General features: G+C 39.8%; 1 long non-coding RNA gene across 2 annotated transcripts in view; it reads left to right on the top strand.

The window, feature by feature from the left end:
- Positions 1-23,643, top strand: part of LOC105946762 — a 192,944-nt gene that overhangs the window by 132,326 nt on the left and 36,975 nt on the right. For both annotated transcript variants that reach the window (XR_004222041.1, XR_001170200.3), the window contains exon 4: positions 1,608-1,714. This is a non-coding gene — a long non-coding RNA (uncharacterized LOC105946762). The remainder of the gene's footprint in view (positions 1-1,607; positions 1,715-23,643) is intronic.

Here is a 23,643-nt window from a genome sequence, read left to right as displayed (position 1 = left end):
ACTCACATTTCTGATGAGCCATATTGGGTCACCAATTTGTCAGATCCTTCTCTTGTTTCATTGTTGAATTAGAACAATTACAGATGACTGAAGCACACATAGCAACAGGTGCATTGGGTTGGGAAAAAGAAGTATGTCATGCTACAGTAAAGTTGGCTATATTTTGCTACTAAAAGCAGAATAGAGCTTTCTTGTATTGCTCCTGCAGCACATTTAGTGCACGCTGCATTGCCAAGAGCTGATTAGCTATGTAACAGCTCTCTGATATTTGTGACCATCCTGTGACTCCTAAACGATTAAATAAGCTCAGCAACACCTTAACGGCATGCACGGAGTTAGCTGGGGAGGGAAATAAATTACATAACAAAATGAGTGAGGTACAGGTAGAAACAAGGCTAATGAGTTAAAAAAACAATTTACTAGCCCATTTATTGCTTCAAGGACATGCACACAAAAGCACAATAAAGCTGCATCGCTGAAGACAAAATATTTCTAATTATTTGAATAGTGAAAATGTCAAACACTATAATTGTTAGAAACTTTCCAAACTTCATGATTGTCAGAATGTTGAAATACAGTTCCCCCAATTTATAGCGAAGCTGTTATTCTCTTTACGTCACTTTCCTTTTCTGTTCTCCCTTTATCCTATAAGTACTTTATTCAAATCATATTGTTATTATTTGTACAGTTTCTTAATACAATGTGTGTTTAGCAGAGAAATATTGTGAAACGTTTTATAAACATGAATACAGTTTTGATTTTAGTAAATGTTGTGCTTAAATAGGGGTGCGGTGGGTCTCTTCCTTTCTCTCAAAAAGCAACATTACTGCTTTGCCTGAAGTTGAAATATATCAGTGTTAGTAAACACATGAACCACTTCATGAACTATAGATCATGTTCAGGCTAAGCCTGCCACCTTATACATGTGTGTGTGTTTGTAAAAGTAATTGTGTATTAGTATAAAATGTGTATGTATAGACATTACTGTGCTTTAGTGCCTAGTTCATAACCCGTGCCACTTAGAGAGTCAAATCTAAACAAATCTTTCATATTTTGGTGTTACCATTAAACTTCCTTCTAAGGGGGAACTAAACTCCCTACCCTCTGACTGATAACCCCCTGTACAGGGAAGTGTGTAAAAGCCCAGGGCTCCTATACCTGCTCTCTAATTGCAGAGTTGTGCTTTGGGGTTAGCAGGCTTCATCTTTACCCATGTCAGATTTCCCTTGCAGTAACAGCTGAATGAATTTTTTTGCCTGACATACATGGTAGATTCACAGTGAAATTCCAATTTCGCCATTGGCAATTGTTTTGCAAAACTGGTTCAAAAATTTGAGTGAGGAAAAAGTTGCGGTCATGTCAAAAAAGTTGCTGCCGTGTCAAATAAGTGGCATCAAATAAGTCGCGGTCGTGTCAAAAAGGCTGAGGTTGTGTCAAAAAAGTTGCATGTGTAAAAAAATAATTTCGACATTTCTCCAACTTTTGCAGGTCAGGGGGTAGGGAGGTTTTGCATATGCCTAAAATCATCTACATAACTTGCTGGATTGTATGTGGTATTTATTTGGTGACATGTGGTACAGTATACTTAATACACATGTTAATTATAGGGCCCCATGGGGGTGTGCGCATAAGGAGGAGAAAGTGTACAAGAGGGTTCTTGCCATCCGATGTGTTACGGTAAAGACTTGCACTTCCGCTGGGATAATGTAAATGGGTAAGTGATTTAAGTGATTTTTATAAACAATCTAAGCATTTTGGCATAATCCACGTATTTAGGAAAATGGTTATCTTGTAGTTTACTATCGACTTGTTAATGTCTGATGGTTGGCATTAGTTCTCCTTTAATTTATAAAAGTGATTCTGTGCCAGGATCATTTGTGAATCCAGCATTGTGCTCCGTTTCTTTATGAAAGTGCTGTTTAATATCCTATTGATTTAATTAACAAGAAAATTAAGCACTGTAGAAATGGACTCATTATTTTTAGTTCTTGCTCGGCTCTCATTTAGGTCTCAGACTGTGCACATCGACGCTTAGAATATTAATTGCTCCTTAAACGGATATTGTGAGCTACTTTCCCTACCCCTGGAAACTTTTCCCTTTCCGTACAGCACGGTGGTAATTTTAATGATGTGCTTGTACCAAATACCTTTGGAGAGCGGCCAAAGTCTGAACTCAAACACCTGCTAGTTTTTTATCCAATTAGGCTGCGGCCGACGCTACGCTTCTCCTCCCCGTGCCGCAGTGTCAAAGTGACAGCTGTTCTAAAAAACCCCAAAGTGCAGGGAAATGCTTTGCAGGCTGCCCTAGAGCAGAAAGGGACCGGGGCTTTCTGTATCCAGATGGGCAGTAAGGGTTTCCAGGTGTGTTTTGTAAACACTCCTTACAAGCGTCAGCAATACAGCGCCATGTTTATTGTCACTTTAATGGCCAGCAGATGCTTCCTGTGACACCATCAGAGGCTTTTGAGGGGAGTGGAACTGCCCTTCACCACCGAGCACATAAAATAAGTGTCACTTTTATGTTAACATTTATAAGGCCGTGTTTCCACTAAGAACAAAGCTTGAGCATGGTGAACTCTGATGTGTTCAAAGGAATCCCATAAGCCCCTACATGGTGATGCCTGCTTCCCACTGCAGATTTTGCTGCTTCATTTGGTTGGCAGTTAAATAGGAGTCTGCTTTTTATGTTTTTGTGCTCAAACTTTGGTTGGTGAAACATAATCCAGTGCACCCTACAACCGATTGGCAGGGCATAACCCAACTCTGCAGTTGTATCATGTATCCTTAGCCAATTGACAATGCTCCATTTCCATAACCCAGCATAGAACATTTATAGATGGGATTGTGTCTGATGGGTTACTAGGCATGTAGCACCTTAACTTTATTACTCATTATTACTTTATTACCATCAATTATATCAAAATTGGGACAGCAGCTCAAATAACACCAAGGGGCACATTTATCAAAATACAATTGTTTCTGGATGCAAAAAATTAGTACTGTACAAAGTTTTCGTACTGTGCATATTTTTTGTGACTTTTTGGTTAATTTGCGCAACTTTTTCGTACTTTGCGTCAATTTGCACAACAATTTGTGCGACAAAATCGTATTTGTTGTGCTGAGTACGAAAGTTTTGGATTCATTCAAGCTTCGGTATCGTGACTTTCCTTGGGCCAGGTTGGAGCGGCAGAGTGCCATTGAGTCCTATGGGAGACTTTCCTTGGGCCAGGTTGGAGCGGCAGAGTGCCATTGAGTCCTATGGGAGGCCTCCAAAATCATGCACAGAAGGTCAAAGTCAGAAAGGTTTTCCCGCCGTTTATTATCATTCGGATATGAAAATATAGTGACTTTCGGATCGTCAATACAATATTATTGTGGCTATTGCGATTTTTCTGTAAGCTTATTCGTGACATTTCCGATCATCAGAAATTATCGTATCTAATCTGAATTTTACCCATTTCGGCATTCGAAGTCGTAATTTGATGAATCGGCCCCCAAGAGTTTAGAGGCCTGGTTGGGTCTCAAATGCAAAGCTTACATTTTCTCAATAGGTTTCTTTCTGTACACACACTTCTATGGTGTTAGAGATGCTAATTATATATATTGTATTTGTACAGTCAGCATAAGCATTTAGGATTATTGTGTAAACACAAAACACATTATAATCTCTTTCATTTTTTTAAACTAAAAGCATTGCAGCTAGATTTCAGCTGTAATACAGTGATCCAGGTCATCATTCATTCATTCATTTATTTAGTCAGTATAATTTTTTTAAGCTAACTGTGGTTTCAAATGATATTAAGATGAAAAAAATGTGGCCAGTACTGAAACCTGAAGTTTACCCTTACATATTAATTCTGATCAGAAAATATTTAATAATACACATGTTGCGCTTATGTTCTAATTGAAGGTAATTCGCCTTTATTTCCTAGAGGCTCATGTGGCATATGTGGCCCTCCAGTCTCAAAATAAATTGTGCACGTATACCAAACGCTTGCTGTATCGTCAGGTGATGGCTTCTAGTCCCACTGCCAAGGATCAAATGCGTCTTTAAAATCCAATATGCTGCAGCACTCCGAATCTTTGTGAAAAATATATGGCCCTCCAGCCTATCCAAGGACTTTTGCGTGACGTAATTATAATAAAGTCCTGTACACAAACCAAATTATCAACCCACTGCATAGAAGTAGTTGGACAATGATTGCAAATTAAATTCTTCACAAAGAAATGTTGTCTCTAAACAATTCAGTATGGCAGAACCTGGTAATGCATTAGGTTTTTGGCATGTAACCTTACCCAAAATGATGTTTAGAAATAATAGTGGTCTTACCTGGAATAGCCAACCTTTTGTACTCATACTTTGTAGATTACATAAGAAGACAGCAGAATACCCTAGATAGCTAATACCTTCATCGTTTAATTCATACCTGATGGGCAGAGGTAAGTCAGCCTATGAAAGTGTGCTGATGTTCTGGGTTAGATTCCCCACAAGTATACCCCTTCACGTTGTGATTTCCCCCTCACTATTGCAAGCAAAACATCCCCTAAGGGTTCCCGAATATGATGCAGTATTATGCAGAGAGTTTGTTGTTAGAAAAGAGTGAAACTACATTAGAAAACTGCATGCTATGTCTAAGCGCCAACATTGGCTATTAAACTTTATCATGGAGTGGTTGTTTACCTAAAAATACTGGTCTAATCTACTGCTTGCGGTTTTCTTCTGAGTTCTGGAATATCCGCTTATTTAGTTTACAGCTCTCTTAGCATCATTACAGCCTGTGTCATTATCATTACAGAAGTCTATCTGGGGAGATTTTCCTCAGGGCTGGTTTAATCTGCCACTTTTCAGGCTTCACGCTCCCTTTTTGTGTATTCCATTAGCAGGTTCAATGCTGCTGAAAACAGAATCACTTACATTGTACAACCTGTTAGAATTCCCCATTCCATTCTCTGCCATATGCAGTTTCCTTTGCTTTTCTAAACTAGCAAAATTGCTCTCTAATAGGTTTTAGCCAGCTGCCTCACTTTGTCTGGTGGGCTGCAAACTTTACTAGAGATTACTAGGGATTCAGTTTCAGTTGTGCAGACATTACCTACACATGGCAGCCACATTTAGTTACGGCACATACTGATATATATATACCGTCTCTTGAGGGCCTTATCTGGGAAACAGTTATAGATGAAAGTGGACATCTGTAAAGTATTAGTATTTGCCATGATATTATTGACAATAAACTCTAACCTCTAAAAATAGAACAAATGTGCCTTTAAAAGTTATAGTTTGTGCTGCTTAAATAAAAATGTCCTAAAAACCTAGCTAACAGCAGACTGCCATGTTGTACCAGGTTGTTCAGCAGGAGAGCCAGTGGCATTCATCACTTTGCTTGTAGGGTGCCAGCATTTCCCTGCCTGTTAGCTGAATAACCAGCAGCTTGGAGAAGGAACTGTGGCATTTATTTCCCTATGTAAAAAGCCAAGGAGAGACTGGCTACCTGCATCCTGCTGTGCGTCTGTGGAAATCCCTCCACTGGCTTCTAACACAGAACAGAAGATTTCAATACAAGTGTCATTTTTAAATGTTTTTTTTAGCCCAAGATTTTTGAACCTTAAGTTAAAGTACAAGAAAGCCCCATTCGCTGGGGGTGCTAATAGGTTAGACACTCCCACTAGTGAATGTAATTGCTAAGGTTTTTTGCCCTGGTGCAGTGCTCCTTTTTGGGCCGTGACCCACGGGAAGATTAGTCGCGCCGCAACAAATCTTCATTGTAACGGGTGACTAATCTTCCCGCAATGCCGTTCCACCGGCTACAATGTAAATCGCCGGTGGGATGGCATACGCGGCGCCACAATTTGCCGAAGTTGCCTTGAGAGGAAACTTCGGTGACTTCGGCAAATCGCTGCGCCGCGTATGACATTCCACCAGCGATTTACATTCTAGCTGGTGGGATGGCATTGCGAGGAGATTAGTCGCCCGCAACAATGAAGATTTGTTGCGGCACGACTAATCTCCCCGTTTGTCACGGCCTTAAGGGAAAGAAATATCAGCCCTGGTGAAAATGAATACAGGGCCATCTTTAGATTTAGACAGCAGTGTAAATAATTTCCAAATTACATTCACTGTGGGGCAGCCACCATAATGTCACCAGTGAATGGGGTTTTCCTTGTCTTTGCATAATGAAAATATATTCCTTGCAAATTTGCAATGTAATATTTACATATACAGGTATTGGATTTCATATCCAGAAACCCATTATCCAGAAAGCTTCAAATTACATGAAGTTTGTCTCCCAAAGACTCCATTTAATCAAATGATTTGGATTTTTAAAAATGATTTCCTTTTTCTCTGTAATAATAACACAGTACCTTGTACTTGATCCCAACTGAGATATAATTATTCCTTATTGGAGATAAAATAATCCTATTGGGTTTATTTAATGTTAAGTAAATTTGTAATAGACTTAAAATATAGAGATCCATTTTATGGAAAGATATGTATAAAGGTAGTGCACTCCCAAAAAAGGCAAATAGTCCAGGTGCCTCTGCATTTAAAATGTATCAGTCTAGAAATAATGGAGCTCTCATGGGACTTAATCTAAGTGCAAACATTTTATTGGTGTAAGTTGACGTTTTTGTGCTGTCCACAGAATCTTTCTCAAGACATCATAAAGTGACAAGTGTGTGGTATACATATTTGATTTCATCACATTATCTAGGTAATTGTATCCATAGCCAAAATAGAGAGGTCTTGTGGACCAAAACATTGACTTACGCCAATAAATTATTAGTAAATTTATTTTATTTTTTTTAAAGTATCAATCACTTCACTGTTGGTTCTGACTAGATGTGCCATTGAAAAAATGTGCATTAGTTAGCTTTTGTCTAGCCATGATTTCCCACAATGCCTTGCACAATTCTGCAACACTGCGACATGCAAGAAAGGCAATGTAGGAAACAGAGTCTGCCCTGGAGGAATACTGACTATTATTTTAGTGGTTCTTGTACACTGTAGTCTAGTGATGAGTAAGAAAAAAGTTGCAGTTGCGTCAAAAAAAGTTGCTGTTGCATCAAAAAAAGTTGCACATGTCAAAAAAGCCGCAAAGTAGCTGCTCTTCACAATTTTTTTTGCTGTTTCACAAATGTTTCCAGTTTTGCCAATTTTCCGGCAAAGCGAAACAGGACAGATTCGCTCATCACTTATTGTAGTCAGAACCAGCTGTGCAGAGAATAGCAAAGAATAGGCAAATACATCTTATAATAGCAATAAAGTTTACAACTGACTTTAAAATCACACCCTGCATGAATGTATATTAGAATTATATTTTCTTTCATTAAGAAAATGTATTTTTGGGCTTACTAATGCTTCAAATGATGTGCTATATATTGAATAATTCATATATGAATATATGAAATGATATTATATATCATTGCCTGCATGATGTGGCCTTGGTGCCTATGCCATACACAATTATCCATACCACATTCCAGTATCAACTTCTTAATCCAACTCCATTTCCAGCTTTATTCCGCTTCTCCCGGGTGTGGGATTGTGTTGGCGACTTCACACAGCAATTTTTGTGTTGTCTATGAGTTCATGGTACCTCTCGGGTCCTGGGGCATCAGCCTTGTTTGGTATACCCCTAATATAATGCCTTCCCTCCACATTTTCATGATTTGCAATCTAAAGGCCAGCACATTCAAAGTAATTTTAAATAAAGGCAGTGAGACAATATTATGAATATGTGCAGTGGTGTTGGTGGAAGCGCATAAAAATAAAAGTAAAGATATAGTGCAAATCATTGTGGTAAAAGGTTTTTCAAACAATACAACCCCAACTCTGTATATGTTATGATACTGATTCTGTATCTGCTCACCAGAACAACTTATATAGGGGCGTCCCCTATTCGGCGAACGGCTGTTTTTGTATTGAGATTGCCGCGCGCCGTACCAGTTGCTATGACTACGTGTCTCTTCTTCCGGTTTCTGGTTTGACGCATCTCCATGGCGACATGTGCTTCCTGGCGAGCGGCCGCTCGTACTCTGTTCGTGCCGTCACCATTATTATGCGCTCCTGCCCTCAGAGCGTCATAGATACATTTCCGGCTTCACACCGGTGCTCTTAATTTCAGGTTTAGTCAATTGCTCTATATATATGGTTTTTAGGGCCTATGTTTGGTATACTCCATTTTTTCTCCTGAGGAAGCGTGCAGAGAGCACGCAAAACGCGTTGGGCTACCACTGACTCCTCTACTGTTTTGTTTTTATACCTACTACTACATTGTAAGTAGCCTGTATTGCGCAGGATTTTATTATATTAAATGATTTTACACTATATTTTGCTTCATTTTCTACCCTATATGCATTGGGTTATTTGATCCTTCTTCAATCAATGCCCGGTTGGGATGGTTCTACATGCCCCTATATAAGTTGTTCTGGTGAGCAGATACAGAATCAGTATCATAACATATACAGAGTTGGGGTCACTTTATCTAGCATTGGTGTTTTGATTAAGTACTCATGTTGTATTGTTTGAAAAACCTTTTACCACATTGATTTGCACTATATCTTTACTTTTATTTTTATGCGCTTCCACCAACACCACTGCACATATTCTTTGAGGCTCATCTAAAGGGGAGCTGACATCAGGAGGAAGCAGCAACTCATCCACATTGACTTCTACCACATTGAAGGTTTATACATACGGACCCTTTCATCAAGAAGCGCTGGATTAGGAGTGTTTATTCACTCCATAAATATTAGACAATATTATGAGATGCAGACTAACAAGAAAACTGTATTCAGGCTCACTTAATAGCAGAATTAGTTTCCTTTGTGCATATAGACTAATACCTGAATGGTGCATTATATGTTATGTCAGGTAGAAGCTATTGCTTTAGAAGACCCAATGTACTTTTATTATGTTGGAGCCTAATACTTGCAGTCCTAATACTGGATAGACAACAAAAGGCCTTTAGGATGGCCTTTAAGGATATAGCAACATAGCATTTATGATCAAAATTATATATTCTGCATTTATCTGTTAGCAAAACTGATATCAGCAGCTTGAATATATGTGGTTTAGCTAGTGACAGTATCAGTGAGAAATTAATATTGCTTAGACCAAAGTTTGCCTAGAGACTATTTTTTGTGTAATCATAATGACTGAGTGATTATTATCTAATAATATTAAGACACGTAAGATTGCTATGGGACGATAGATAGTAAAAAGACACTGTAACGGCTAACCAGGGAGAAGATTTCTCCGAGCTACTGAATGCATCTGTATTCTGAGCTTTACCAATAAAGTCTCCTTCTCTGATGAAATTATTGCTGCGTCTTTGCTGGAATTATTTGGGGAACCAACCACGAGGTACAGAAGCTCACAATTCCCTAGCAAAGCAGAGTACATGATATTTGAGTGTGCTTGTGCTGTTATTGGCAGAAACTCTTCTCTGCCCTTGTCTCTCTTGGCTTCTGGGCCACCTCCTCACAGTAGAGAGTTTAGAAAGTGGTATAAATTCAGTGAGAGATGAAGACATGGGTGACTGCAGCAGGAAATTGAGGTGAAGATTATTTACGAAATGAAAAAACCCGTTCCAGTTGCAGACATAAGTAAAGCGGATAAATTCAGAAAACCGTTTATCGACATACTGTGTAGCCTTCCAATGCTGCTCATTTCTGTGGCGTGCAGCAGGGATGTAACACTGTTTGTATGTTGGGAGCCTCTGAGTGCAAAGGATCCAATGCGTCCCTGTTTCAATATATCTTTAAGAAACAGGTCATCTTTTTAAACATTTGAGGGTCCCTAAAATGTTTTTGCTGAAGGGCCTTATGCGGAAGTAACTTATGTTGCTTCTGGGCTGCCTCCTCTTTTTAGTAAGATTATATTATGTCTAGTTCTATCCTACATCTCCAGTAATTGCCCATTCAGGGTTCATATCACCACTTATGGCACTTGATGCACTGGCTTCAGCTCTGTGGTCTGTTACTGGATTATATTGATGTTTATACTTTGTTTTTATATATATATTAATATGAAACCATTGCAAAATGCTTCACATGTATGTAGTAATTGTAGTGTTCATTTGGATCCTGCAATTTTAAATCCTGTGTATATAATTATCTCAGCAATTATTTACACCTTGAAAATGGCAATTTTTCCATTGCAAACAAATGCAGTACAATGAAAATGCTGGCAGTTTAGAAGGGGCTGATATGTAATAACTGAGTAATGTGGCTTTATGTTTATTAAAGAGGCAGTTCAGCCTGAAAATAAAGTCTGATGTTGAAGTGGCTGTCTAAGACATTTTGCAGCCAGTCTTTACTTTTATACTTAGTTTTTTGTGTTGTTAAGCTTTTTGTTCTGGAGCTGTAATAAGAATAACCTATATGACTTACAGTATGTAGAACCACTTTGCCTTTAGCCCTTATATGATCCTCTTGCCCCATGGTACTATTCGTCATTATTTACAAGATGCAGAACACAGTAGGCTCTAATACTTAAGCCACTAATAATCAGGAGCACCTTCTTATTGAAATACTTGTGCTGTCCATTTTATGGTGCCTCATCTATTGCCCACCAAAGGTGCAAAGCTTCTAGCATGCAAGTTAGAAACAAAAGAATAAGCAGAATGCATAGTAGCTACAATACATGGTGCTTTTTGACTATTTTTGCACCTTGTCCCGCATTATTAAAACGCCATTCAATCTGAATACAGCCAGGAGGGACATAAGCTGTCTGAACATCCTTACCCCCAAGTCACAACTAATTTCCTAACTTCTCTATCCCCACACCTCTGCTAGTAGAATAATACTATTCCAAACTTCCATATCAGAGGTTCAATTCCGTGTGCCTCTCTCAATCTAAGCCTTTGTAGTTATACCACTGCAGAACTGCCGCAAAATGTAGGCATGAAAAAACGTGAGAACAAAACACCCATAGATACCAATTTATTTTGCGCAAAAATGAGCCTAGGGTGGCAGGACTTAAGGGGTGTTGTGCCACCAAGCTGCCTGTAAGTTGGGTCTGGAGCAGTGGGGAAGTGCAAGCAACCTGCACACCCATCCCTAGTGCTCCGTACCTTCAAAGGGAAATTAACAAACGCAAGAGGAGGCGATGTGCCCAGATTGGGGCCTAGGGACACCCAATATACAAATCCGGGCCTGCTCAGCACTAACCATAACCCATCATAAAAGCGAGAGAATTCCATGCAATAATCTGTAGCCAATCTGTTGTACACCAGCAGTTATGAAGGATAGCTCTGTCTTCACAAACACTTAATGAGAACGCTGAAAGTTCCGAACTTGTTAGCAATGTAGGAATAGCACATGGCCTATGTCACTTTGATCCTCTGTTCAATGAGCTGATAAAAATAGAGAGAAAATAGAGAGGGAAATTTCAGAGCAGCTTTTAGCCATACAAAAGCCCTGTTGAAAGTTCCTTTTATATAAAAAGTCTGTGGATGAAAGAGTTAAATCTTTGAGTTTTAACAACCCTGGTGGCATCGCCAAGTTTTTCCCCTTGTCACAGAAAATCTTAAAGAAAATTCACTCCGTTCCTTTTTTTTTTACCTTATTTTAAAGAATGACAATTATCTCTCTAGGGTTCCTATTGAGCAGGGGAAAAAAATCACACTTAATCAAGTGGTGCTTACCTTCTGCTGAGCGCTTTCCCCAGGGTTAGATCCGCAGTGGAGTTCTTGTGTGACTCGCAGAATACATTCCCCATCAATTACACTGAACAGCTTCCTTTTCTCTTTTCACCCTGAGCTCCAGCTGGGGCACTTTCCCTTTTCAACAGCTGCTCAGAATACCTTTCCATAGACTCTTCCGATTATTTGTATTTGCTTAAAAGATAAAGTCAGTGGAGCTGTGCAGTGATTTATTTCTCCATATTACACACAGTACTGTCTGCAAACTAATAGATTAGTCCGCCATAAACAACACACACCCCATTAAGATGCTTTTGCATTACATTTGTGTGTTGTTTCATTTTAACGAGACAGTGATATTTTTTCACTATGGTTTATTTTTAACCAGCACTGAGTCCAATCAAATCCACAGCATTTTATTTTACTACTTTATTTGCTTTGCAGCTTGCCCAGGCCAAATAACCCTGTTCACCATTAACATAACGTTAAATGTGTTATAGAATGGCCAATTATAAGCAACTTTTTAAATTGGTCTTCATTATTTATTTTTGATAGTTTCTAAATTACTAATTGTTCTTTAAAGCAACAATTTTCTTGTTAATTTTTATTATTTATCTTTCTATTCAGCCCCTCTAATATTTATATATTGGTCACTCTTTCAAAATGAAGACCAATTGCATATTGTCTCAGAATATTACTCTCTACATCATACTAAAAGTTAACTCAAAGGTGAACAACCCGTTTAAATAAAATACAAGGGTGTGTATTACACGTGCAGTGGGGGAGGTGGCCATGGATGTAAGTATTTATAAGTGAGAGAAAGAGTAAAAGCTCTTTTGGGCAGGGCCCCATTGGTTGCTTTATGTAATTCTGTGTATTCAGTGTATAAACCTTTATAAATACAGTGGCTTGCAAAAGTATTCAGCCCCCTTGAACTTTTCCACATTTTGTCACATTACAGCCACAAACATGAATCAATTTTATTGGAATTCCACGTGAAAGACCAATACAAAGTGGTGTACACGTGAGAAGTGGAACGAAAATCATACATGATTCCAAACATTTTTTACAAATAAATAACTGCAAAGTGGGGTGTGCGTAATTATTCAGCCCCCTGAGTCAATACTTTGTAGAAGCACCTTTTGCTGCAATTACAGCTGCCAGTCTTTTAGGGTATGTCTCTACCAGCTTTGCACATCTAGAGACTGAAATCCTTGCCCATTCTTCTTTGCAAAACAGCTCCAGCTCAGTCAGATTAGATGGACAGCGTTTGTGAACAGCAGTTTTCAGATCTTGCCACAGATTCTCCATTGGATTTGGATCTGGACTTTGACTGGGCCATTCTAACACATGGATATGTTTTGTTTTAAACCATTCCATTGTTGCCCTGGCCTTATGTTTAGGGTCATTGTCCTGCTGGAAGGTGAACCTCCGTCCCAGTCTCAAGTCTTTTGCAGACTCCAAGAGGTTTTCTTCCAAGATTGCCCTGTATTTGGCTCCATCCATCTTCCCATCAACTCTGAGCAGCTTCCCTGTCCCTGCTGAAGAGAAGCACCCCCAGAGCATGATGCTGCCACCACCATATTTGACAGTGGGGATGGTGTGTTCAGAGTGATGTGCAGTGTTAGTTTTCCGCCACACATAGCGTTTTGCATTTTGGCCAAAAAGTTCCATTTTGGTCTCATCTGACCAGAGCACCTTCTTCCACATGTTTGCTGTGTCCCCCACATGGCTTGTGGCAAACTGCAAATGGGACTTCTTATGGTTTTCTGTTAACAATGGCTTTCTTCTTGCCACTCTTCCATAAAGGCCAACTTTGTGCAGTGCACGACTAATAGTTGTCCTATGGACAGATTCCCCCACCTGAGCTGTAGATCTCTGCAGCTCCCCCAGAGTCACCATGGGCCTCTTGGCTGCATTTCTGATCAGCGCTCTCCTTGTTCGGCCTGTGAGTTTAGGTGGACGGCCTTATCTTGGTAGGTTTACAGTTGTGCCATACTCCTTCCATTTCTGAATGATCGCTTGAACAGTGCTCCGTGGGATGTTCAAGGCTTTGGAAATCTTTTTGTAGCCTAAGCCTGCTTTAAATTTCTCAATAACTTTATCCCTGACCTGTCTGGTGTGTTCTTTGGACTTCATGGTGTTGTTGCTCCCAATATTCTCTTAGACAACCTCTGAGGCCGTCACAGAGCAGCTGTATTTGTACTGACATTAGATTACACACAGGTGCACTCTATTTAGTCATTAGCACTCATCAGGCAATGTCTATGGGCAACTGACTGCACTCAGACCAAAATGGGCTGAATAATTACGCACACCCCACTTTGCAGTTATTTATTTGTAAAAAATGTTTGGAATCATGTATGATTTTCGTTCCACTTCTCACGTGTACACCACTTTGTATTGGTCTTTCACGTGGAATTCCAATAAAATTGATTCATGTTTGTGGCTGTAATGTGACAAAATGTGGAAAAGTTCAAGGGGGCCGAATACTTTTGCAAGCCACTGTACATGTTGTTATTAATAACAATAGATAAAATAAGTCACCCCCTGGACTCTAAAATGAATTTGTTTTGAGGCTTAGCTACATCAGGGGAGTTGGCATTTTGGCTTATGATGTGGTGTCACCCACTGTGACCTACAGCACTTATATTTGCCTATTTGTATCTGTAAGTTACCCTCCCATATAGATTGTAAGCTCTACGGGGCAGGGACCTCCATCCTCTTGTGTCTTTGACTCTTATTGCAACTGTATCTTGTATTTATTTGTATTTATTGTAATACTTTGTATTTATCTATTATCTTATTAACCCCCTGTTTGTATTAATGTATTCTACTGTACAGCACTGCGTACATAAGTAGCGCTTTATAAATAAAAATATACATACACACATACTGTACATATCTTCCTGGCTGCTATTTCATCATAATCCCACCATCAGTGTTCCCACAAACACGTTTTACAGTACTAAATTATGGTGGCGTATACATTATTCTCAGTGTAATCAAACATTGATCCTTAACTAGCCAGATAGATTTTACTATTGATTGCAGCTCAGTGAGAGCTGGAGTGCTGAGCATGTCTATGCTTACAAACATTCCCTAGACATGGCCACTTTTAATTTTGACAGTGTTAGGGTGCTTATTAAGGGAATGCGCTAGCAAGAAGTAACTTGTATATAGCACTATCTGTCTTTGCAATTGAGTCTCTTCCACTAACAAACTATAAATAGCCACTGATGCATTTGGACAGTTGATATTCTACATAGCAGAGTTTTCACCATTATTCCATATGTTGGGCTCCTACACTCTAATTGTGAGTAATTAAAGCATATAGTGATTGTTTTAGTTATAATAACTCAAAAGGCTGCACATATTGCACTGTTTGCGTTGGTTTCTTCCTAGTGCTCTAGTTTCCTGGTGCAGCCCAAAAACATGCAGAAATCTGATATCTAAAAAACTCTGCATTATGGTAATCAAACTCCCATAGATCTCCATCTTTATCAATTTTTTATTTTAATAAGCAAGAAAAGTACTTCACATAAACACAATATAGACAGTATAAACAGTATGGCAAGCAATGCATGTCTAGGCAGATTTAATTTGACATCTGTTTTATAGGCCTATTATAGTTACTCTATTAAGCATAGGAGATAGTCTTTTCTCTTCTGCCATGGTGTGTTCCATTTCCTCAAACTCAATTGCAGTGGCCTTGCCCGATCCGTTGTGAAACTCCAGATATGCCATGATGTCTCCTATCTCCATATGCCCTACTGACACCTTAAAGGAACAGTAACACCAAAAAATTCAAGTGTATAAAAGTAATTCCAATATAATGTACTGCTGCCCTGCACTGGTACAACTGGTGTTATTGTTCCTTATTAAAGGAACAATAACACCAAAAAATTAAAGCTTTTTAAAGTAAATTAAATATAATGTACTGTTGCCCTGCACTGGTAAAAGTTGTGTGTTTGCTACAGAAACACTACTATAGTTTATATAAATAAGCTGCTATGTAGTCATGGGGGCAGCCATTCAAAGGAGAAAAGGCACAGGCACGTAGCAAATAACAGATAAAACACCATTGCCTTCTACAGAGCTTATCCGTTATCTGCTATGTAACCTGTGCCTTTTCTCCAGCTTGAATGGCTGCCCCCATGGCTACACAGCAGCTTATTTATATAAACTATAGTAGAGTTTCTGTAGCAAATGCACAACTTTTAATAGTACATTATATTTAATTTACTTTAAAAAGTAATTGTAATTGTTATTGTTCCTTTAATAACCTTAAAGAGGAAGTGGGTCAACAAGACCCATTAAAAAAAATAAAAGAAGAAAAAGAGGGGAAACACTGAAAATGTAATACACTAGGCTTTACTGAGTGAATCACAAGGAAAAGGAGGCGAAAAACAAAGAAGTTGCTAATCCGTTCCCCTGTCACCGTTATTACATTTACACTTCTTTCAATTGATACATAACATTAAGTTTTGCAGCGTATCATCACATAATGAAGCTCCTAGTCCGTTCACACTTATTGGTCCTTATATGAATTCAAAAACACCACCCATGGTGCCCATGTCTTTATAAATCCTGTTTCCCTTGGGCACTGCTAATTCATTCTTCCATTAACATAACATTCCCCATCTCTTTAATCCATTCAGTTAGAGTCGGTGGATTAGTAGATCTCCAGTGACGTGGTATCACTGTTCTAGCAGCACCTAAGCTATATCCCAATAAAGCCCTTTTATATTTTGATACTGAGCCAGGGAGCATTGATAGTATGCCTATGGAAGGATAAGTTTTCAGATCTAGGCCCATGCGCAAATTGGTCACCTTGACTATGTGTTCCTAGAATGGTTTCAATATTTGATATGACCACCTAATACTGTATGTCCATAGTCTCCATTTTATTAAAATAATTCTAATTTTTAAAAATGATTTCCTCCTCTATAATAATAAAACAGTACCTTGTACTTGATCCCAACTAAGCTGCACAAATCTATATTTAAATAAGTGATACTGACACTAAAACACTACTCTTCAAAATATTAATGTACATTAGAAGTTCCCTATAGGTCATGTTGATCACTTTTCCCTGAAAGGGCTGCTTTTGTAAGTAACTGTTAACTGAAGTTCCTAAACCTGACTATTTTGCCAACCTGACTGTCCCTTCTCAGCCTGTCAGTTACAGCTTCTAATGCTAATGGACTAATGCTGCACAAATATGGCAGCCCCCTCATAGAGGAACATAGGGGATCAGATAGGGCAGTGCTGTCCAACTGGCGGCCCGCGGGCCCCCCTCTGTGTGGCCCCCCACCTGTCTGGCTGCTTTGATGTCTTACCATTGTATAAATTTTAAATTGTATCAGTACTGAGATTAACTGCCCCCCCTGCATGGCTCTCACCTCAGATTCAGGCTGTAATCCCTCTGTATTGTTTAAACATGTAATCCCCTGTGTTGTTCACACCTTTTAATCTATGCATTGTTCACCCCCTGCAGTGTTCACACCTCAGGCTCAGGCTCTAATCACCCACATTGTTCCCCTGTTCACACCTCAGACCTGTGTGTAGGCAGCATAGGGTAGGCAGAGTATGGCACATAGGCAGCATGGGGCAGGGAGGGTATGGCACAAACAGGCAGCATAGGACAGGGAGGGTATTGAACACACAGGCAGGGTAGGGCAGAGTATGGCAGACACAGGCATCATAGGGCAGGCAGAGTATGGCACACACAGGCAGCAAATGGCAGACACAGGCATCATGGGGCAGGCAGAGTGCTACCCTATGCTACCTGTGGGAGGTGAACCTGGCAGGGGTTTGTTCTGGGAGTTTGTTAGCAGTTGGAAATAGCCAGTAAATGGTCCCTAAGGTGTGTAATTATGTACTGGGGGTTGCTGTGCTATCCACATGGGAGGAGTCATATGGATTTTAGGGTGTGTCTTAATATGACATAATATAATACTTTCACATATGAATGATGGTAGATATCCCTGCAGTGAGGACCAAGCATTTGGGTTTTTGCTGCACTACCACCATTGTGATAAAATGGGTGTGGTTTGAAGTGGGTGTGGTTTAAAAGGGGGGGTGGCTTCCATTAGCGGCCCTCCACCATGTATGCGCGAGAAATTCCGGCCCTCGGCACCGCAGAAGTTGGACAGCACTGAGATAGGGAATGTAAAAGCATCGGGCAAATACTTTTAAGGCAAAGGTATAAATAGCATGCAAAGACAATGTTATGATTGATGTAAAAAATGGTTTAATTTCTGGTGTCAGTATCACTTTAATGTTCAACAGATTTAGGCTAGTGCCACACAGGGCAGATTCTTGGGATGCGGATTAGCACAGGCTGACAATCTGCCCCTACGCTTGAAGAAAGTGAAAGCTGTGCCTGCCCCGGAAGCATTGCTTCAGCCTTGGTGCAGGCACACACAGTGTATTTCAGCCAAAAACTGCTCAAGTATGCAGATTCAGACTGTCACATGCCATGTCTGCCTGCACCCAAACAAGCAATGCTTCCGGGGCAGGCACAACTGTCAGATCCTTCAAGCGTAGGGGCAGATTGTCAGCCTGTGCTAATCCGTAGGCCGAGAATCTGCCCCGTGTGGCACTAGTCTTAAAGGGATAATGTCATGATTTTTATGAAGTACCTTTTATTTCTAAATTGTACTGTTTACATATCAAATAATTCACTCTACCATTTAAAATTTTATTCTTGAACAAACAAATGTATTTTGTTTAGCTGTAATATTGGTTTGTATTGGTCTATAACAGTGCTGTCCAACTTCTGTTGTACTGAGGGCTGGAATTTTTCCAACCTACGTGGTGGAGGGCTGATAATGGAAGCCAGTTTTGACCACTCCCCTTTTTGAAACCGCACCCACTTGAAACCACACCCATGTTATCACATGACCATACCCATATTAATGGTTGTAGTACAGCAAAAACCTGCCATACTCTGCCTTTGTGTGTGCCATACTCTGCCTTCCCTACCCTGCCTGTGTGTGCCATACTCTGCCTGCCCGACCCTGCCTGCGCGCCATACTTTCACTGTGTGTGCCATTCTTGGCTGGTTTGTGCCATACTTGGCCTGTGTGTGCCATACTCTGCCTGCCCTACCCTGCCTGTGTGTGCCATACTCTGCTTGCCCTATGCTGCCTGTGTGTATGGCACACACAGGCAGCATACAGTGACACAATGCTGGCACTGCTCCTACAGTCTGCACAATAACTATATATTAAAAAACTATTTAATTGCAGTACCACCTCAGTATATGTTCTTTTTGTAGTATGCAGGGATTATTTGTGGGTATCTACTCCTCCTGAGGTGTGAACAGGGGAACAATTGGGGTGATTACAGCCTGAGCCTGAGGTGTGAACACTGCAGGGGGTGAACAATACAGAGATTAAAAGGTGTGAACAACACAGGGGATTACATATTTAAACAATACAGCCTGATTACAGCCTGAATCTGAGGTGAGAACCATGCAGGGGGGCAGTTAATCACAGTACTGTACTTTAAAAGCTTACACAAGAGTAAGCCATCAAAGCAGCCAGACAGGTGGGGGGCCACACAGAGGGGGGTCGCGAGTTGGACAGCACTGGTCTATAATATTGGTGAGTCTGAGCTTTCAGAAGGAGCCAGTGCTACACATTAAAACTGCTTTCAGGTAACCAATTGTTTCTCCTACTCCCATGTAACTGGAGGAGTCCCAAGCCGGACTTGTATTTCTTACTATTGAGTGCTATTCTGGTATCTACTGGGAGCTGCTATCTTGCTACCTGCCCATTATTCTGCTGATCGGCTGCTGGGGGGGCGGTGATATCACTCCAACTTGCAGCTCAGCAGTAAAGTGTGGCTTAAGTTGAACAGCGCTGGTCACATGGCTGTGGATCCCTGGGAAATGAGGAGTATGGCTAGCCCCATGTGAAATTTCAAAATTAAATATAAATACATCTGTTTGTGTTTTTGAAAAACAGATTTCAATGCAGGATTCTGCTGGAGACGCTCTATTAACTGATGCATTTGAAAAAAACATATTTTCCCATGACAGTATCCCTTTAAGGTATGGTGATTACTGAAAGATTTCTTATCTGGAAATCTCCAGGTCCCAGGCAATCTGGATAACAGATCCAATACTGGTATTAAGAGTTAATTTTATAATCTTATTCTTGTTCTGAGGTTCTTTAGTTTCCCTGTGCAATTCTTTTTTCTTGTAACCATTTTCCGCTCAATATAAGTCTTCAGGACATTTCATCTCAGTTTTTCAAATAGTGTTCTTTACCTCTTATATCGGTTGTTTGCTTTTGTATGGAATCGTGTAATCATAAACCCATTTATTGTACAGTGCTGCAGAATATGGTAGCGCTTTATAAATACATATTAATAACAGTGCCACATATCATTTGTGGCTTCTACTGTTTGTGCATAAGTTCTAGGGAAAGCATTTCTAGGGAGAGGGATGGATTACTCGCTTCTCCTGCCTGATAATTGCACCGACGTTGCCCACCAGGAGGACATCTAAACATTTTTTTTTATTTTGCCCTTTTTCTACTTCATGAATTTGTATAATTTTATCGAACAAATAAATTAGGTTGAGGAGACTGCCTCATACAGACAAAAGGAATTCTGGGAACAAATTCCAAACTCTTAAAAAAAATCCCATTTACATGGGTTTATCCTATAGGCTACAGCTCACCCACTGGGTTTGAAGCTGAAGCCAGGACAATAGCTGATCAGATTCCCAACTACAGACCAGTTTTGCCCTTATTGGGGGCTCATCAGTGTAGTGTAGGGTTTTCTGATCAGCTTAGGTAGAGTCACCATGTGGTTCTACAAACAAATAAATAAGGTTGAGGAGACTGCCTCATACAGATATATACATGTACATTTTTATAATTTTAGCGCTAACCTCTTTGGAATAGTCTTTAGTTTTCTGATTTGCAACCTGAATAATGATCCATTTATTGTGTGAGTTATCCAGAAAATGTATCAGTTTTTCTAATATAAAACATTGTCATTCAGAGTTGTGATAAAAATATCGCAGAGAACAGTTCTGGATAACAGGTCCCAAACCTGTACTAGAAGTGACCAGGATAACCAGTTTGTACCAAAATGACAATACCATGTGAGCTTCCATAATTTTATAAAACAAAGCTATGCAGTTTGCTATTGTTGATGAACAAATCCCCCAATAATCTCAAAGGATAACCTTTTGCCTTGGGAGATGGGGGGGGGGGGGGGGGGGGGGTTACAAAAACTGAAGGCTGCTGCTTAAAAATCTTTCATATAAACATTATTAGTATAGTATTGCATTATTCTATGCTTTCCCACAGTTGCACCCCCTTTCCAGGGAAGATAAGTCAGTGGGGTGCAATTGTGTCTCTTCATTTTTAATGCAACTGTTTCTCTACTGATGGTAATCAGCTTGAAAAAGGAACTAAAATGTTCTGAAAGCTTGCTATGATTATCTTAGTTAGCCAATAAAGGTATCACCTTTATACCAATTTTGTTTTTTTTTTATTCCAAAAGGGTTACCCTGTAAACATTTTGACTGGCTAACACGGTACATCACCTTTTCCTGCATCTACTGGTCCTAATGGACTGAGGCTTTGGGCAGTCCCTATAGGCAGCTCTGTGCACAGGTTCCTTTTCATCTCTTATTGTCCTTACCACATTGCTGATTAAATACATGTACATGAATAATAAGCAGTGCTGTTCTGTACATGTATATTCTACTACGTTACAGATGTCACAACACCCACTGAAGGCTTTTGATTGTTAAATGAAATGTTTCCATGAAATGTCAGTAACATTTAAACAATCCATACATTTATATAACAGCCATAAATGGAAAGTCTCCCATGCCTAAATAAGGTGCCCCGAGGCTTTGCAGTGGAACACTGACCATACCCCCAGTCAACATTCTCCATATTACACTATTTAATGAAATTCCCCTATTCCAAGTAGCTCAGCCTAAACTTCATTATTTACTCATAATTGTTAATGTATTGTGGGGGTCACTGATTCTTAGTCCATTTTGCACAGCACTTTTTATAAAAAAAAACCACAGGACTGAAATGGGGCAATGGCAGGTCTATACTATGTAGGCTATACATGTATACTACAGGTATGAGATCCGTTATTCAGACACCAGTTATCCAGAAAACATGAAATTACCATCTCCCACAGACTCCATTTTGATTAAATAAATACAATTTTTAAAAATGATTTTTTTAAAATCTTTTTCTCTGTAATAAAAAAGAACCATGTACTTGATCCCAACTAAGATATGATTATGGTGATTCAAATTACAAAAAGATCCCTTTTCTGGAAGATCCCATGTCCCGAGCATTCTGGATAATAGATCCCATACCTATATATTCTCTTAATAAAGGCTGCGTATGGGGCCGCCATCGGGGGGACAGAATTGCTACACTGCACTGCATTTCTGCTAGTCGCCCTCCCCATCTACCAATCTCTATTCCATACTCTCAATTGTAATGTGCCAATTCCTCCCAATTGCCCCTGATCCTCTAAGTGCCATTTTTTCTCTCCTGCCTCGATCCCATGTGCCAGCCAAATTACCATTCCCTCTCTATCACACTTTTATGTGTACAAGTCCCAAACCTTTTACCCCTTTCCCCAAGATTCATTCTCTTCAATCCCACGTACCAATATCAACCTAACCCTGCATAATTATATTATATCCAAGGCACCAATCTCAGTAGGTTTCCTCTCTGCCTAAGTGTCACCTTCTTGCCGATTTTTTGCTCTTTTTCTCCTCTCCCGATATGTCTCTCATCCAAGCACCATGTGTCAGTTACTGCTCTTTTCATGATTCCATTTGCCATTTTCATTTCCTAACCCCACCCTCTTCCCTATCCCCATATATATACCTGTCACAGCTCCTTCTGTTCCTGCCGCAATGTCTGTCTCCTTTCCTCATGTAATGCCAGTCATAAAAGGCTTTTCACCCACATGTCATTACTCATGTGTCACTGTTTAAATGGCACACACAAGGGGCAAAATGTTGGTACTGCGTGCTTGTGTTCATGGGAGGCCCCATATAAATAACTTGTACCGGGTCCCAAAGTTTCTGATGGCAGTCCTGGCTGTGTATCTTACTTGGACCCACAAAAAGCCATTTTTTCTGCTGCTATAACATGCACATTAGCTGCAAAGCTTACTGGGAAATATGGCCCTGCACAGCTAATGGCTTATTTTTCAGGGATCTTTTACTAAAGTAGGTACCATGTAACATGCTACAGTACAGCAATGAAGGTTGCTAAAATGTAATGTATCATGTGGTGGTCCAGTGATAAACAGAAACATTCTGGCTGGGTAACTGGCTCCTAATAAAACTGACCCTGAGTAGAGCATGCTCCATCCTCATAAATTCTAATAAAGTATGAATTGCAATAGTTACCTTGGTAAAACATGTTATAAGCAAGTAGCTTTCATATTAATGGGAATTTTGCATGGTCTAATTGAGATATGAAATGAATTCAGAGTGGGTGGAGAGGAGGGAACTGCGTACGTACAGCACCTTGGCAATGGAAAAATAGCTAGCTAAAGCGATTAGTAGATTTCAGCTTGCTAATACCAATGTATCAATCAATACAAAGTAATTTCTTTCTGTTGAGCTGTAATATATATTCAGAGGACATGCACACTGCAGGTGAATTATTATACAGTATGACTAATTTAGGCGTAAATCCCACTGATTGGAATGAGAGTGAGAGCTGGAAGGGGCCTGAAACCACACAATGGCGCTTGATGAATGACTACCTCTCTCGGCCTATCGCTAGTATAGTTCCTGCCCCACACTAGTGAATACGGCTATGGAGTGAGCGCTGCATTTCCATGACAAAAGACTAAAAAGATATGATAGCCAGTCCCTTTACCAAGACAATTTCTACAGTGCAGATGATAAAGCTTTATGAAAAGGGATACACGTTGAACTAATTTTTTTTTGCTTTGACATTGCTTAGTCTCC

The sequence above is a fragment of the Xenopus tropicalis genome, chromosome 3 (genome assembly GCF_000004195.4).
Source record: "Xenopus tropicalis strain Nigerian chromosome 3, UCB_Xtro_10.0, whole genome shotgun sequence".
Taxonomy (NCBI): domain Eukaryota; kingdom Metazoa; phylum Chordata; class Amphibia; order Anura; family Pipidae; genus Xenopus; species Xenopus tropicalis.
The sequence above is the reverse complement of the archived record's forward strand: the minus strand, read 5'-3'. Positions and strand labels throughout refer to the sequence as shown.